The sequence below is a fragment of the Magnolia sinica genome, chromosome 3 (assembly GCF_029962835.1).
Source record: "Magnolia sinica isolate HGM2019 chromosome 3, MsV1, whole genome shotgun sequence".
Lineage (NCBI taxonomy): Eukaryota > Viridiplantae > Streptophyta > Magnoliopsida > Magnoliales > Magnoliaceae > Magnolia > Magnolia sinica.
Window position 1 is genome coordinate 26,747,488 of NC_080575.1, and position 14,502 is coordinate 26,761,989.

The 14,502-nt window shown below is 39.8% G+C and overlaps 1 non-coding gene across 1 annotated transcript; it reads left to right on the forward strand.

Moving 5' to 3' along the window:
• The first annotated feature begins 13,576 nt into the window (after positions 1 to 13,576).
• Positions 13,577 to 13,683, forward strand: LOC131241703 (small nucleolar RNA R71). The gene has a single exon (XR_009169258.1). It is a non-coding gene; the product is annotated as a small nucleolar RNA R71 (small nucleolar RNA).
• Positions 13,684 to 14,502: the final 819 nt, after the last annotated feature.

Below are 14,502 nucleotides of genomic sequence, written 5' to 3' on the forward strand. Positions count from 1 at the left end.
AAACTTGTGGTTATGCTCCATTACAAAAAAAATCATTCTGAAAATCCTCCTTGTAGGATCCCAGGATCGGAATCTGGCATATGATTGTCGGGAGCCGAGAATGGGGCACTATGGAGGTTGTCGGCACCGGATTCGGCGATCGAAAATTTTACGAGCCCGATTTCTGAGTTTGGGGCGTGACATAGCACATGGGTATATCTGACTGTAATCTTGTACTTAAGGGCATGACTTATATGTGGTACATTTACATTTCATAATTTACACATACATCATCACATGATTTTCATCCATAAAATATAACCAACTTAAAACTAAACAAATAAGCAATAATTAAAGAAAAATAAAACATTTAAATCCTAATTATTAAAAATTTTCATTATATTAATATATTCAACCGCCATCATAATATAATATTAGTACCCAATGTCTATTATAATGAAATTTGAAAGTTTAAAGGAAAAAAATATATAAAATTAAACATACAAAATGAAAGTGCCTTGATTTGTTAATTAGCGTGAGTTTTGAGTTAGTCAGACTGCAGAGCCACATAGGAAGATCAATCAAAGGGTCTCCCTCAATCGGATGTGTGTAAGCTCACCACAGGTAAATCTAAGTCTCACATCTCATATCCCAAAACACCAGGTAAATAAAACCCTCAAAACAAGTTAAGAACTTTATAGGCTTTATAAGTGAGAAAACTTTTTTAAAAATAGAAAATCTCTAAGTTTTTCTTACTTTGTCGATTTTATCGATACACGTCTCGATAGAATTGACCTGCCCTGTCGATATCCTCGATGCTTAAACAATATCATCGAAATGAGGACAAAAGTGTCCAGCAACCACATATATCTCTGGACTGATTTATCGATATATCGATCTACCCATCGATATTATCGATATTTAAATCTCGAGTCTATCGAAAGTGACTCGATAATATCGACAAACAGATCTCCGGCACCCCTGTTTTTACTTAAGAAAATCACATGTGCATCGATATATCGAAGCCGTTCTCGATACCATCGAAGTTCAAATCTCGATGATATCGGAGGGCTCTTAATATTATCGGTCATGGGGACCTACTCTTCCAGCAAAAAATTTCAGGATGTTTATCTATGATCGGGGGTCCCTCGATAGAATCGATATTCAAATATCCATGATATCAGTACAGTTTTGATGGCATCGAACAGGGACAGAAACTGTCCAGCAAGCTTAAACGAAAATCCTCTGGATGTATCGATGCATCGACACTCTATCGATATCATCGACATTCAAATTCCGATGATCTCAAAGGTCCTTCGATCATTCTTGTAAACCTGAAATATTTCAAAGCAAGTCTCTCTCATTTTTTAAATGTCGAGGAATCGAACCTTGTATTGATAGAATCGGAGTTCGAAATTCGATGACATCGATACGAGTCTGGATTCCCTCAACTAGCTGACAATTGGTTTCAAAAACGTATGACATTTGAGTTTGTGTCATCGAGTAGTCAGTCGATGCTATCGAGAGTATACGCTCGATGATATCGACTCTGCTCGATGATATCAAACTCTGTCATAAATGTGACCGTTTTATATCTGTTGGAACCTTTTGCCTATATAAAGAGAGCTTTTCTTTTGTTGCTGGAAGAGAGAAAGAAGAGAGTGCTTTTGAGTGTTTTACCTTATATCATATACCTAAAGCCCTTTCTCTCAAGGAAGTTCATCCTTGAATCCACCCTCATCATTGACATTCAATAAAGTGGATTGGGGAATGAACTTCCGCATTCAAGGATCATCCAGCTACTACCTTAATGGCAAATCATTAAGCTGGGATGTCTTGAATGCATGACCGGAATCAATTTATCTTCCTTATAGGAAAATATTTTATAGAGTAGGATTCCGTCTTAACCTTGACCCAACCCGAAGCCTCGCATTGGTACATCATTTGTGTTGCAGATCAAGGAAGTCGAAGATTCTTCATTAGCAAGGAGGAGATCTTCATCAACGAGCTGAATGGGACTCATCCACTTATTTATAAGTAACTAGAGTCCAGAGGACCATTTGATCATTCCTCTGTAGGATTGGGTCTAAGGTGTTTCTCACCCTTGCAAGTCCTCTAGGAGGCCTCCGACGGGAGTGTACGCGGTGGGTGCGTTGTGTGGACCCTTGCTCTATGGAGAGCATAAACATCCGATTGAAGGTGAACCTGTCTAAAACCTTAGGTTAGAGGTGAACCGTGTGAAACCTCAGTCAGGGTCTTATGGAAGATCCTTGGCCTGTGTGCCTAAAAGTGGGTGCGTTGTGTTGACCCTTGCTCGTGAAAGCATAAACAGTTAGCCTCAGTGTAGGTTGTAAAGTTTGAAGGTGAACCTGATTTAAAACCTTAGGTTTGAGGTGAACAACTATGAAACCTCCTTAGTAAAATCCGGTACACTCAAGGGTTGAGTGCGATTACCGGGAGTGGAGTAGACAAGTAGTTGAACCACTATAAAAGTGATTGTGTTTGAGATTGCTATTCTTATATCTGTGTGATTTGCTTTAATATTTTCATATCTGAATATCTGTGATCACACCTCACACACTTACATAGTCATATGCATCATAAACTAGTTTGAATATTGTTTACATCTTAAATAGTTTGTGATTGGATCCTCTACTTGGCTTGGAAGCCAGTAGAGTTACTTTTGAGTAATCCTAATATGTGTCTGTTGTTAGGATTAGTGTAATGGGATATTAAATAAATCATAAAACTTTAAAAAGTCCTATTCACCCCCCCCCCCCCCCCCCCCTCTAGGACATATTGACATATTCCTACTTCGACTAAAGCGGTTTTCACCACAATTTCACAAAAAAATTCTATTCATACACCTCTTTGAGATCCTTTTTCAGATATTTAAAATACTAGAAGAATAAGTTGTGAAGTCGAATGACTAAATCTCGTTAGAAGTTTTGATGAATAAACATAACTAATTTGATTAAAATGTATTTATGCAAAGTAAGATAAAACCTTATACAATATTGAACAGTATAAAAAAATGAGATATCAATTCTAATGTATATGGAATAATGTATGAATGATAACAAGATATACAATAATCAACAATAATCAATATAACTCAAACTTTTGAACACGGGTTAGATTTCACCAGTTGGCCAACACTCTTACCAAATACATCACCTAACCTCACATTAATCCTTTGCAATCCCGACGTGCTCACTCACATGACCTTATAGTGAAGGACACAATTATACATTAAATAGATCACCCTACGTATCTTCGTAATTATCTTTTGCAATCTAAATATGCTCCCTCACCTGGCCTTGTAGTAGAGGTTTAAATAGGTACCAATTGGGATTTAGGTATTTACGACCCGATGGTATATATCATCCCACCTATTTATGCTTTTAAGTATTTTCAACCCACTGAATTTAATCACCCCACCTATTTTTTTGGTGTTCTAATTACAACAATTTCCATGATATATTATTACAATAATACATAATTTAAAAATACTTGGGTTTCGAAATTGAGACGGAGCTAGACCCATGGTGTATGTTACTGGCCTGAGTGAGATTCATATCTAACCAGGACTGGAAACTCGATGGGCTAAATTGCTAGCGGCCTTACATCAGAATTATGCCACCCACATAATACCTTGATGGTTAGTGCTGTTGAAAAGTTTTAAAAATCTCATCATTAACATTTATAATGGCTAGGACGTCTATCAATGACCCATACTTAGGCCAGGAAGACTGAGTTCTATGCAAGCTTGACCTCAAAGTATAACCTAGGCCCACCCTAGCCTGGGTAAGTGACATGCCTAAAATAGGCCCAAGCTAAGTCAAGCTTAACCCCAACTACTACGATCCACTTTTGTGTGACATCTAGGTTGTTCATTAAGTGTGCCATGATATATGACAAACAACACCCTTCAATTCAAGATGGTCATGGGCCGACGAGATCTTAAACGAGCCCAAGCATAACCTAGTTACCAAACGGGCTTATTCTTATTCTGGGCTGTCAGGCTTTGAAGTCTTGTATTTAATATACAAGGACATTAAGGACAAACTGCTAGATGGCTAGTATTTAAAATACTAGAAGGGTAAGTTGTGAAATCGAATGAGTAAATCTCGCCAGAAGTTTTGATGAATAAACATAACTAATCTAATAAAAATGTATTTATGCAAAGTAAGATAAAACCTTATACAATATTGAAAAGTGAAAATAAAAAATAAATGAGATATCAATTCTAATGTATATGGAATAATGTATGAATGATAACTGGATATGCAATAGTAAACAATAATTAATATGACTCAAACTTTTGAACACGGGTTAGTTTTCATTAGTTGGCCAACACTCTTACCAAATACATCACATAACCTCACAATATTCTTTTGCAATCCCGACATGCTCACTCATATGTCCTTATAGTGAAGGACACAATTATACATTAAATAGTCAAATTATTACCCTACGTGTCTTTGTAATTATCTTTTGCAATCTAAATATGCTCCCCCACTTGGCCTTGCAGTACAGGTTGAAATAAGTACCAAGTGGGCTTTAGGTACTTGCGACTCGATGGTCTATATCATTCCACCTATTTATGCTTTTACGTATTTTCAACCCACTAAATTTAATCACCCCCACCTATTTTTTCGGTGTTCTAATTACAACAATTTTCATGATGTATTATTACAATAATACATAATTTAAAAACACGTGTTTTGAAATCGAGACAGAACCAGACCCATAAGTGTATGTTACTGGCCTGAGTGGGATTCATATCTAACCAGGACTAGAAACCCGATGGGTCAAATCGCTAGTGGCCTCACATCATAATTATGCCAGCCACATAATATCTTGGGGGTTAGTGCTGCTAAAAAGTTTTGAAAATCCCATCATTATCATTTATAATGGCTAGGACGTCTGTCAATGATCCATACTTAAGTTGGGAAGACTGGGTTCTATGCGAGCTTGACCTCAAAGTATAACCTAGGCCCACCCTAGCCTGGGCAAGTGACATTTCTAAAACAGCCCCGATCTAAGTCAAGCCTAACCCCAACTACTACGATCCACTTTTGTGCGACATCTAGGTTGTTCTTTAAGTGTGCCATGATATATGACAAACAACACCCTTCAATTCAAGATGGTCATGAGCCGACGAGCTCTTAAACAAGCCAAAGCATAACCTAATTACCAAACGGGCTTATTCTTATTTTGGGCTGATGTTCACTCCCCAAGTATAGGGTTGTGATGTAGTAATAAACTCGGTGAGACCGAGGTCGAATCCCAAGGGACTGAAACCTGTACGTCATCTGAAGCTATGTAGAATTAAAATTAGACTAAGATGAAATCTAAATTGATTATAATTTGAGGAATAATGGTGAAATATTAATGTAAAACTTAAAAAATTTAGAGGTAGGAAACTAGGGATTCAGAGGATCCACTTGTAGATATTAGGGAGATCTTATGCCTGTTTCAAGAACTCAACTGGACTTAGAGTCTCATCTTCATCCAGTTGAAGGGTGTAACCATGAAAATCAACTGAACTTCCTTTGATATAGTTTTCAAGAGATGAAAGGTGTATGAATTAGAATGAAATCTATCACCAAACCATGCCCAGGAGACAAAGTAAACAACAGAATTAAACTAATTACCAACCAAATGTATGAAGGTTAGGAAGGGTACCGTCATCCGACCATGCCCATGAGACGATGGTGAACAACAGGGCTTCCTGACGTCATGCACATAAAAGGAAAGGAACATGCTTAAAGCTATCGCAGACCCATTGTAATTTCAGTCACAACAGACCATTAAAAACTAAAAACATTCTCATTAATCAAACTATAATCAAAGTAGTTCAAATAATATAAATCAAAGTCATAAAATCCCTCTCATCACACTACAAGCTTCACCTCTTAGCCCTAGCTAAGAGGTTTAGCCTGTCATAGACATGCTAAAATCTCATAAAAAGGAAAATAAAAGAAAAAGGGAAGAACCAATGAAAGGAAGATAGCTCCACGTCCAGGCCGCTCCACTTCTCTCTCTCTCTCCACGTCTTTGGCCTTCACAGCTGCCCCAGATCATATCCCCTTTCTCTCTTCTCTCTTGTCTCTTTATAGACGTGAAAGGACCGTGGAAAGGAGCCTCCTTTGCTGCTAAAGTTGGTACGGGTGTGCGTAAGCGAGTCCGTTTACACAACTGACTCTATTTTGCAGTCGGAAGAAACGCAATTCTGTTGCGTTTGAAGGAGATTTTCGGATGATTGACAGCTTCTCCTTTGAATCTTTTAGTATAGCTAGGGTAGGCCTGGGCTTGTGCTCCATCTGAACGGTCCGGATTGGTGGTACGATAGCCACCAAAGCCGCACAATGGCCGGAGAAACTGGGCAGTGTCCGGACGCACCCCATGCGTTACGCATGCGCAGGGGACGTCTCTGTGATGATCGGTGGGCCCCTGATTGATGTCTTCATGGCAATCCACTCCGTCCATTGCACTATCCTCGAAAACCCAATTGGAAATGGTTGGTTTTAGATTATATTCGGTGTGACCCATGTGATTGATCATACGACCGTCCGACCTCCGTTTGGACGGTTAAGATCCGATCCTCGCTGTCTTCTGGAATTCCTTCAACTAGGCCTTGGTAAGATGGACTATATAATTCCAATGGATGGTCAGGATCAGACCATTGCGTCATGATGGTGGCCCACAAAGATCCCTCTGCAGCCTCTGTTGTGAAATAGAGCCTACGCAGCGGCGCTGTGACATTGGTGGGGCCCACTTTACTACTGTTTTGAGAAATCGATGTCGTCCACTGCATTCTGCTAGAAAAACCAGTTGGAAACGTCGTGGTACAACTCAAATTCGGTGTGGCTCACGGATTTTCCATTCAGTCGTCCGTCCTGCATTTGATTACAATTCGTTTGTGTGCGCATGTATGGGACCATAAGGAGATCTTGGCCATATCCTGAGACAGGTGAACAGTTCGGATCATCGAACCAGATGATGAGTGGGCCCCACTACTGAAAAACGGACAGACAACGTCCGTCCGCTGTTTCTGTGCAAGAAGAAGACGGGTCAGCCCGTCTTTGACCGGGCTGACCGTCTGGTGCATAGCCGGTGCGTGTACACTACGTACACGCACTGTATATTTAGGGTCCACTGTGATGCTTGTGAGAAATTCGTATCGTTCATCCATTTTTTCGCCTCATTTAAGGCGTTGAGTCCAAAATTGAAGAGTATTCAGAGATCAGGTGGGCCCCACTTAAGGATTTAAGGGGCTAATCTGTCCGTTGGGCCATTTCTACAGGGATTGAACGGTTGAACTTCAACGTATACGGTTAATTCATGGTCATCAGGCCATGTATGAAGTTTTGAGGTGAGCAACTAGTGAGAACCCTGTGATCTTGCATTCTGGACCAATTTCGAACCACTTGAGCTTCAGTTTCTCAATTTTCTAGGATCTCTGGCATGTAAATCTGTCGATCTTGGTCCCCTAGAGTACGTCCCTTGCCTTGGTGATTCTAGAGCATCCAATCCACACATTTAGCACTCTTTTTCAGTCCAAGCTCCTAAATTCACCTTGCAGTACAAACACGATTAAAATGGAGCGTTAAACGGCATCATGTTCATCAAATCGGTAATATATGGGGTCTGATATGCAATATTTGATCGTTAACACAACCCCCAACCAGCATTTTGCTAGTCCCAAGCAAAGTATGCGAAAAATAAGTTGAGAATTACAGGACAATTTATATGAACTCGAGCGATTTTTGAAAAACAAATCAAATATTAGAAGTCTAAGATTATGAATGTTAAACATTAATTTCTCCTGGACACAAGCGCATGGTAGACTTCGTAATCAAGTTCAAGGTATTAATCTATCAATTAGAACAATTCTAAACATTAAGTTCCCTGAGTGTATAGTGTAATGTCGGCTTATCATCATTAAAATTCATTTCGCTATTTCATAATAGCATTGGTAACCAATAAGAGAATTCATGATAACCAAAACGTAAACCAAATCTTGCCTCATAGATCTTCTTTTCATTCTTCCAGCTTTTGATTTTTTTCATTAAAAGCAATGCCTAGGAGGGGAATCAAATTTTCACCTATAGGGAGTAAACCTATGGTGAAGACTATATACCCAACTCTTATCACATATTAACCATGAGGAGTTAAATCTACACCTATAGGGAGTAACCCTATGGTGAAGATTATTCGCCCAACCCTTTACAAAGGTTTCTTTTTTTTTTGCTAGATATTTTCTTTTTCTTCAATTGATCATGACGGGCAATTTTTCCAGGCTGGTTCCTTACATGCTTAGTGATTACCAAGTTAATCATTCAATATCGAACTGAAACCTCAATGTGTAAGCGAGATGTGATATGTGAAATCATGACTCAATCAATGTTTACAATTTCTAATCATGGATTAATAATTCGAACGTAACGGTGAAATCTAACAAATAGCTGAATCCAAGAGTCATAAATTTCCAACATCACTTATCTTGTAATTCTAAATCCAAGATGGCTGTCAAAATCACTTCGAATTCATACAAAATTCCAGAAAAATTTAAAAATTTTCACAATTTTCACGCTTAAGACCAAGAAAACACCGATTAGGAGACCTAATCTCCCACCCCCAACTAAAAATCTACATTGTCCTCAATGTGAATAGATATGCTCGCAATGTACATGAGACAATGAAAGTAAATGAGAAGTGATGGGAAGATTGTACCTGGACAAGGGATTCAAGAAGTTTTTACACAAAGATCTCAGCATGAAAGCGAGTCAGCAAAAGAGAGAAACCAACAAAAGAAAACTACCCTAAAACAATGTAGAAAATAAATTAACCAAGAACAGCATAAAGTAAACTACTCTAGTCCCATGAAAACAGGAAACCTACCTATACCTCCATCAGACTAGGAGATCTATCCTGGTAAACAGGATTAGTCAGAGGTATGGACATGTCCTCTGAATCAAATTTCTCGACAAATGGCTTTAAGCGATGTCCATTTACTTTAAACTCCTTGCCATTGTCTGGATCTCTTATCTCAACGGCCCCATGAGGATACGTAGTGACCACAATGTAAGGGCCAGTCCAACGAGATCGAAGCTTACCTGGAAAGAGATGTAATCGAGAATTATACAAAAGGACTTTCTGACCAGGTGTAAATGATTTCCGTAGAATACATTGGTCATGAAACGCCTTCATTCTATCCTTATAAATTCTCGAGTTCTCGTATGCGTCGTTCCGGATTTCTTCGAGTTCATTCAACTGATGTTTGCGTAGCGAGCCAGCGTTGTCCAAATTGAAATTTAATTTTTTGATTGCCTAATAGGCTCTATGTTCCAACTCCACAGGTAAGTGGCAAGCCTTCCCATAGACAAGTCTAAAGGGAGACATTCCAATAGGGGTTTTAAACACAGTACGGTAAGCCCATAAGGCATCGGTCAATCGGATTGACCAATCCTTACGGTCAGGGTTAACCATTTTCTCCAAAATTTGTTTGATCTCCCTATTAGAAATCTCAACTTGCCCACTTGTCTATGGGTGATATGGGGTGCTCACCTTATGAGAGATACCGTATTTCTTCATTAAACTCTTGAATGGCCTATTATAAAAGTGTGAGCCCCCATCACTAATGATAGCTCGAGGCATTCCAAAACGGAAAAGGATGTTCTCTTTTAGAAATTTAATGACTGTACGATGGTCATTATTCCGACATGGAATCGCTTCAACCCATTTAGTGACAGTCTATAGCGAGCAAAATATATAAATTTTCAAAAGATTGGGGGAATGGTCTCATGAAATCAATGCCCCAGCAATCAAATGCCTCGATGATAAGAATGGGATTCAAGGGCATCATATTTCGATGAGACAATGCTCCCAATTTCTGACAACGCTCACAAGCTTTGCAAAACTCATGAGTGTCCTTGAACATAGTAGGCCAGTAAAAGCCACACTGCAAAATCTTGGCTGTGGTCTTTTTGGCAGAAAAGTGACCACCACAGGCCTGTGAGTGACAAAAGGAGATGACACTCCGATGCTCATCGTCTGGCGCACATCTCCTCAGAATTTGGTCTGGGCAATATTTAAATAAATATGGATCGTCCCAGAAAAAGTTGCGTACCTTGGTAAAGAATTTCTTCTTATCTTGTGCAGTCCAATGTGTCGGTATGGAACCTGTGGCAAGATAATTAGCGATATCAGCAAACCAAGGTGAATGGGAGACTCTGAACAGTTGTTCATCAGGGAACATATCATTGATATGGGTCGCCTAAAGAGAATCAGAGGTATTAAGACGAGAAAGGTGATCGGCCACTATGTTCTCTACTCCCTTTTTATCTTTAATTTTTAAATCAAATTCTTGGAGTAGAAGGACCCATCGTATCAGGCGGGGCTTAGCATCATTCTTAGACAGAAGATACTTGAGCGCCGTGTGATCAGTGTAAATAATGATCTTGGATCTAATCAAGTATGATCGAAATTTGTCCAAAGCGAACACTACGGCCAAAAGTTCCTTTTTCGTAGTCGAGTAGTTCACTTGGGCAGGATTTAGAGTCTTACTCGCATAATGAATAACATAGGGTTTCTTATCTTTTCACTGGCCTATAACCGCCCCAAGAGCATAATCAGACGCGTCGCACATAAGCTCAAAAGGAATGCCCCAGTCAGGTGGTTGTATGATGGGTGCACTAGTCAACATGCCCTTAAGATTAGTGAAAGCTTCCTGACATGGCTCAATCCACTCGTATGGTGCATCCTTTTGAAGTAGATTACATAAAGGACGAGAGATGAGACTAAAGTCCTTTATAAATCTTCTGTAAAACCCAGCGTGTCCTAAGAAGGATCACACGTCCCGTATGTTCTTGGGTGGAGGTAAGTTAGAGATAAGATCAATTTTTGCCTTATCCACCTCGATTCCTTTGGACGAGATAATATGTCCAAGGATAATTTCCTTATAAACCATGAAATGACACTTCTCCCAATTAAGTACCAAGTTCTTCTCTTCACATCTTTTCAACACACATTTAAGACTTTCTAAACACTTGCTGAAAGATGAACCGAAAACAGAGAAATCGTCCATGAAGACCTCTAGATATTTTCCCATCATGTCAGAAAAGATACTCATCATACATCGCTGAAAGGTGGCAGGGGCATTACATAATCCGAATGACATCCTTCTGTAGGCAAAAGTGCCGTAGGGACATGTAAATGTGGTCTTTTCCTGGTCCTCAGGGGCGATTTTAATCTGATTATAACCCGAATACCCGTCAAGGAAACAGTAATAGGAATGAGCAGCTAGCCTTTTTAAAATTTGATCAATGAAGGGCAAAGGAAAGTGGTCCTTTCTCGTAACAGTATTCAGCTTCCTGTAATCAATGCACATTCTCCAACCAGTAGTAACTCTAGTTGGCACGAGTTCATTATTGGCATTGGCTATGATGGTGATTCCGGACTTCTTAGGAACCACCTGAGTTGGACTCACCCATTGACTATCGGATATGGGGTATATGATACCCACATCCAATAGTTTAAGAACCTCGGCCTTAACCACTTCCCGCATGTTTGGATTTAGTCTACATTGTGATTGCCGAGCGGTCTTTGCATTATCCTCAAGATATATGCGGTGAGTACAAATCGAGGGGTTGATTCCCTTGAGGTTTGCTATCGTCCATCCAAGGGCTCCCTTATACTCAATGAGAGTAGATATGAGCATACTCTCCTGTTCTTTTTCCAGATGGGCAGAGATCACCACCGGGTATGTCTCATCTTGACCTAAATATGCATATTTCAAATCAGAGGGCAAAGGTTTTAGGTCAAGCTTCGGTGGCTTGAGGTTAGACAGTAGAGGCACTACATCGCTTTGTGGCAATTCTTTAAATTGTGGCCTCCACCGGTTAACTTCAAGTACCGGTGTAGTATCAAGCAAGGCATACGTCTCCCTAATCATGTCATCATCAAAATCATGGGAGTGGGCCAGATACATCTCTAGAGGTTTAGAGGATAAGGTCAGAGGTGTCGTATCTTCCACTAAAGAGTCAATCATGTTAATGTCGTGGAAATCGTCATCATCTTCTAAGTTTCTGTCATTATTGAAAAAGATGTTTGACTCCAATGTCATATTCCTAAAAGACATAGTCATGACACCATTCCTGCAATTGATAATTGCGTTTGAAGTGGTAAGGAATGGATGACCAAGAATGACGGGAATATGAGTGTTCATGTTATTGATGGGTTTGGTGTCCAGGATGATAAAATCTACAGGGTAGTAAAATCTATCAACTTGGACCAACACATCCTCAATTATCCCTCTTGGTACACGAACAGAGCGATCAGCAAGTTGTAGTGTGGTTAGGGTGGGTTTTAATTCCCCCAAACCTAACTGTCTGTATACCGAGTAGGGAATCAGATTGACGCTCGCTCCTAAGTCAAGAAGTGCATGATCAATTCAATGGTCCCCGATTACACATGATATGGTTGGGCTACCGGGATCTTTGAATTTCTATGGCACATCTTGCTTTAGGATGGCACTCACTTTCTCGGTCAAGAAGATCTTCTTTTGAATACTCTGCCGCTGTTTGGTCGTGCATAAGTCTTTCAGGAATTTGGCATAAGAAGGTATCTGTTTTACGACATCAAGTAGAGGAATATTGACTTTCACTTGTTTCAACACCTCTAGGATATCCTGAGAGTTAGAGAGAGGTTTTAGTGCGACCAACCGTTGGAGAAATGGAGCAACTGACTTTTCTAAAAGTTCCAGTTCTAATTTTTTGTGGGGCCTCACTAGATCCATCCTTGTTGTCATCTTCTGATTTTTGAGGCTTTTCAGGCCTAACCGGAAGGGTTTTATCAATGATCTTCCCACTCCTAAGAGTGGTGATGGATATAACGTGCTCCATTTGATTTGAAGAGCTGGGATTACTTATCTCGTATTGCGGTTTAGGATTGGGGAGCGCTTGTGCAGGAAGCATTCCATTTTCTATAACCGTCATATGTGAATCCATCTTTTACATAAAATCTCGCATTGCCTGGGTCAGCTTTTGCATGGATTTTGATTGAAGAAACTTTGAGGGGTAGCAGTTTGTCCATTTCTCAAACTAAAGTTTGGATGATCTTTCCAACCAGGATTGTACGTATTAGAAGTTGGTCCATTGAAAGGTCTTTGATAAGTATTTACGACATTGGATTGTTCATTCAACACTTCTTGAAAGGCGGGTTTGTAGGACAATTTTCAGTTGTATGAATGTTGCAATCACAGATGCCGCAAACACTTTCATTAACCTTATCCTTCTTTCCTTCCATGGCCTCAAATTTCCTTATGAGCGTAGTCACTTTATACTTGAGATCATCCTCTTCTTTCATGAGATACAATCCACCTTTCTCCTTAGATTGAGTCGGCCTAGACGTGGTGTTCGATTTTGGGTAATAATCCCATGATTGTGTTTTTTCAGCAAGATTATCGAGGTAATCCCATACCTCATCGACATTTTTATTAATGAATTCTCCATTACACATTGTCTCGATCATTTGGTGCATGGAAGATGTCAGTCCATCGTAGAAATTTTTTTTGATGTGCCACGTTTCAAAGCCGTGTTGTGGGCATGAACTGACTAAATCCTTGAACCCTTCCCAACATTGGTAAAATGTTTCATCCTCCTTTTAGGTGAAGTTCAAGATTACTTTTCTAAGAGTAATTGTTTTATGATGTGGAAAAAATTTCTTTATAAATTCCCTTTGCATATCATTCCATGTGCCAATAGATCTAGGACATAGTGAATGTAACCACGTTTTAGCCTTCTCCTTCAAGGAAAAAGGAAAGAGTTTCAACCTGACTGTGTCCTCAGACACATTTAGAAAATATAAAGTGGCTACGATCTCATCAAACTCTTTCAAATGTAGATATGGTTCTTCAGATTCAAGCCCATGGAACTTAGGAAGGAGTTAGATAACCCCTGGCTTGATGTTCATATGTCCTTTATTTTCAGAAAAAATCATCATGAGGGTATACTCACCCCCGCTGGTTGTAAATAATCTCATAAAGTACGAGGCGGGGGTGCTTGATGCATCTCATTCTCATCCTGAATGTCCTCCACCCTAGGCTGGGGTAGAAGAGGTTGGTTTTCAGCCATCACTTCAATTAACTCAGGGAATTTCGAGTGGTGTTTAGTCCTGCAATGGATAGTTAACCCCTCAACCAATCCTCCTTCAGTCAGAGAAGTTGAGTGTTGTCATGGGCCCACTTGGGCATGAAACACTCGCAGCCCTCAATCCAATTCGAAACTTAATCCTTAGAAAGGAAAAGAAAATCTAGAAAGAAAGAGAGGGTTGGAAAGAAGTTACCAAATTGGAGTCCCTAAGTTAAAACCTGCTCCTTCCTGTCAAATTTCGGCAACCTGTGACGTATAATCGACGTTGCGATCGACCCTAAACCTTATGTTGTGCATTTGAGTCGGCTTAAATCAAGACTTGTACCATTGCGACCGCACCGTCGCCGCGGTTCCGACGCCGCGT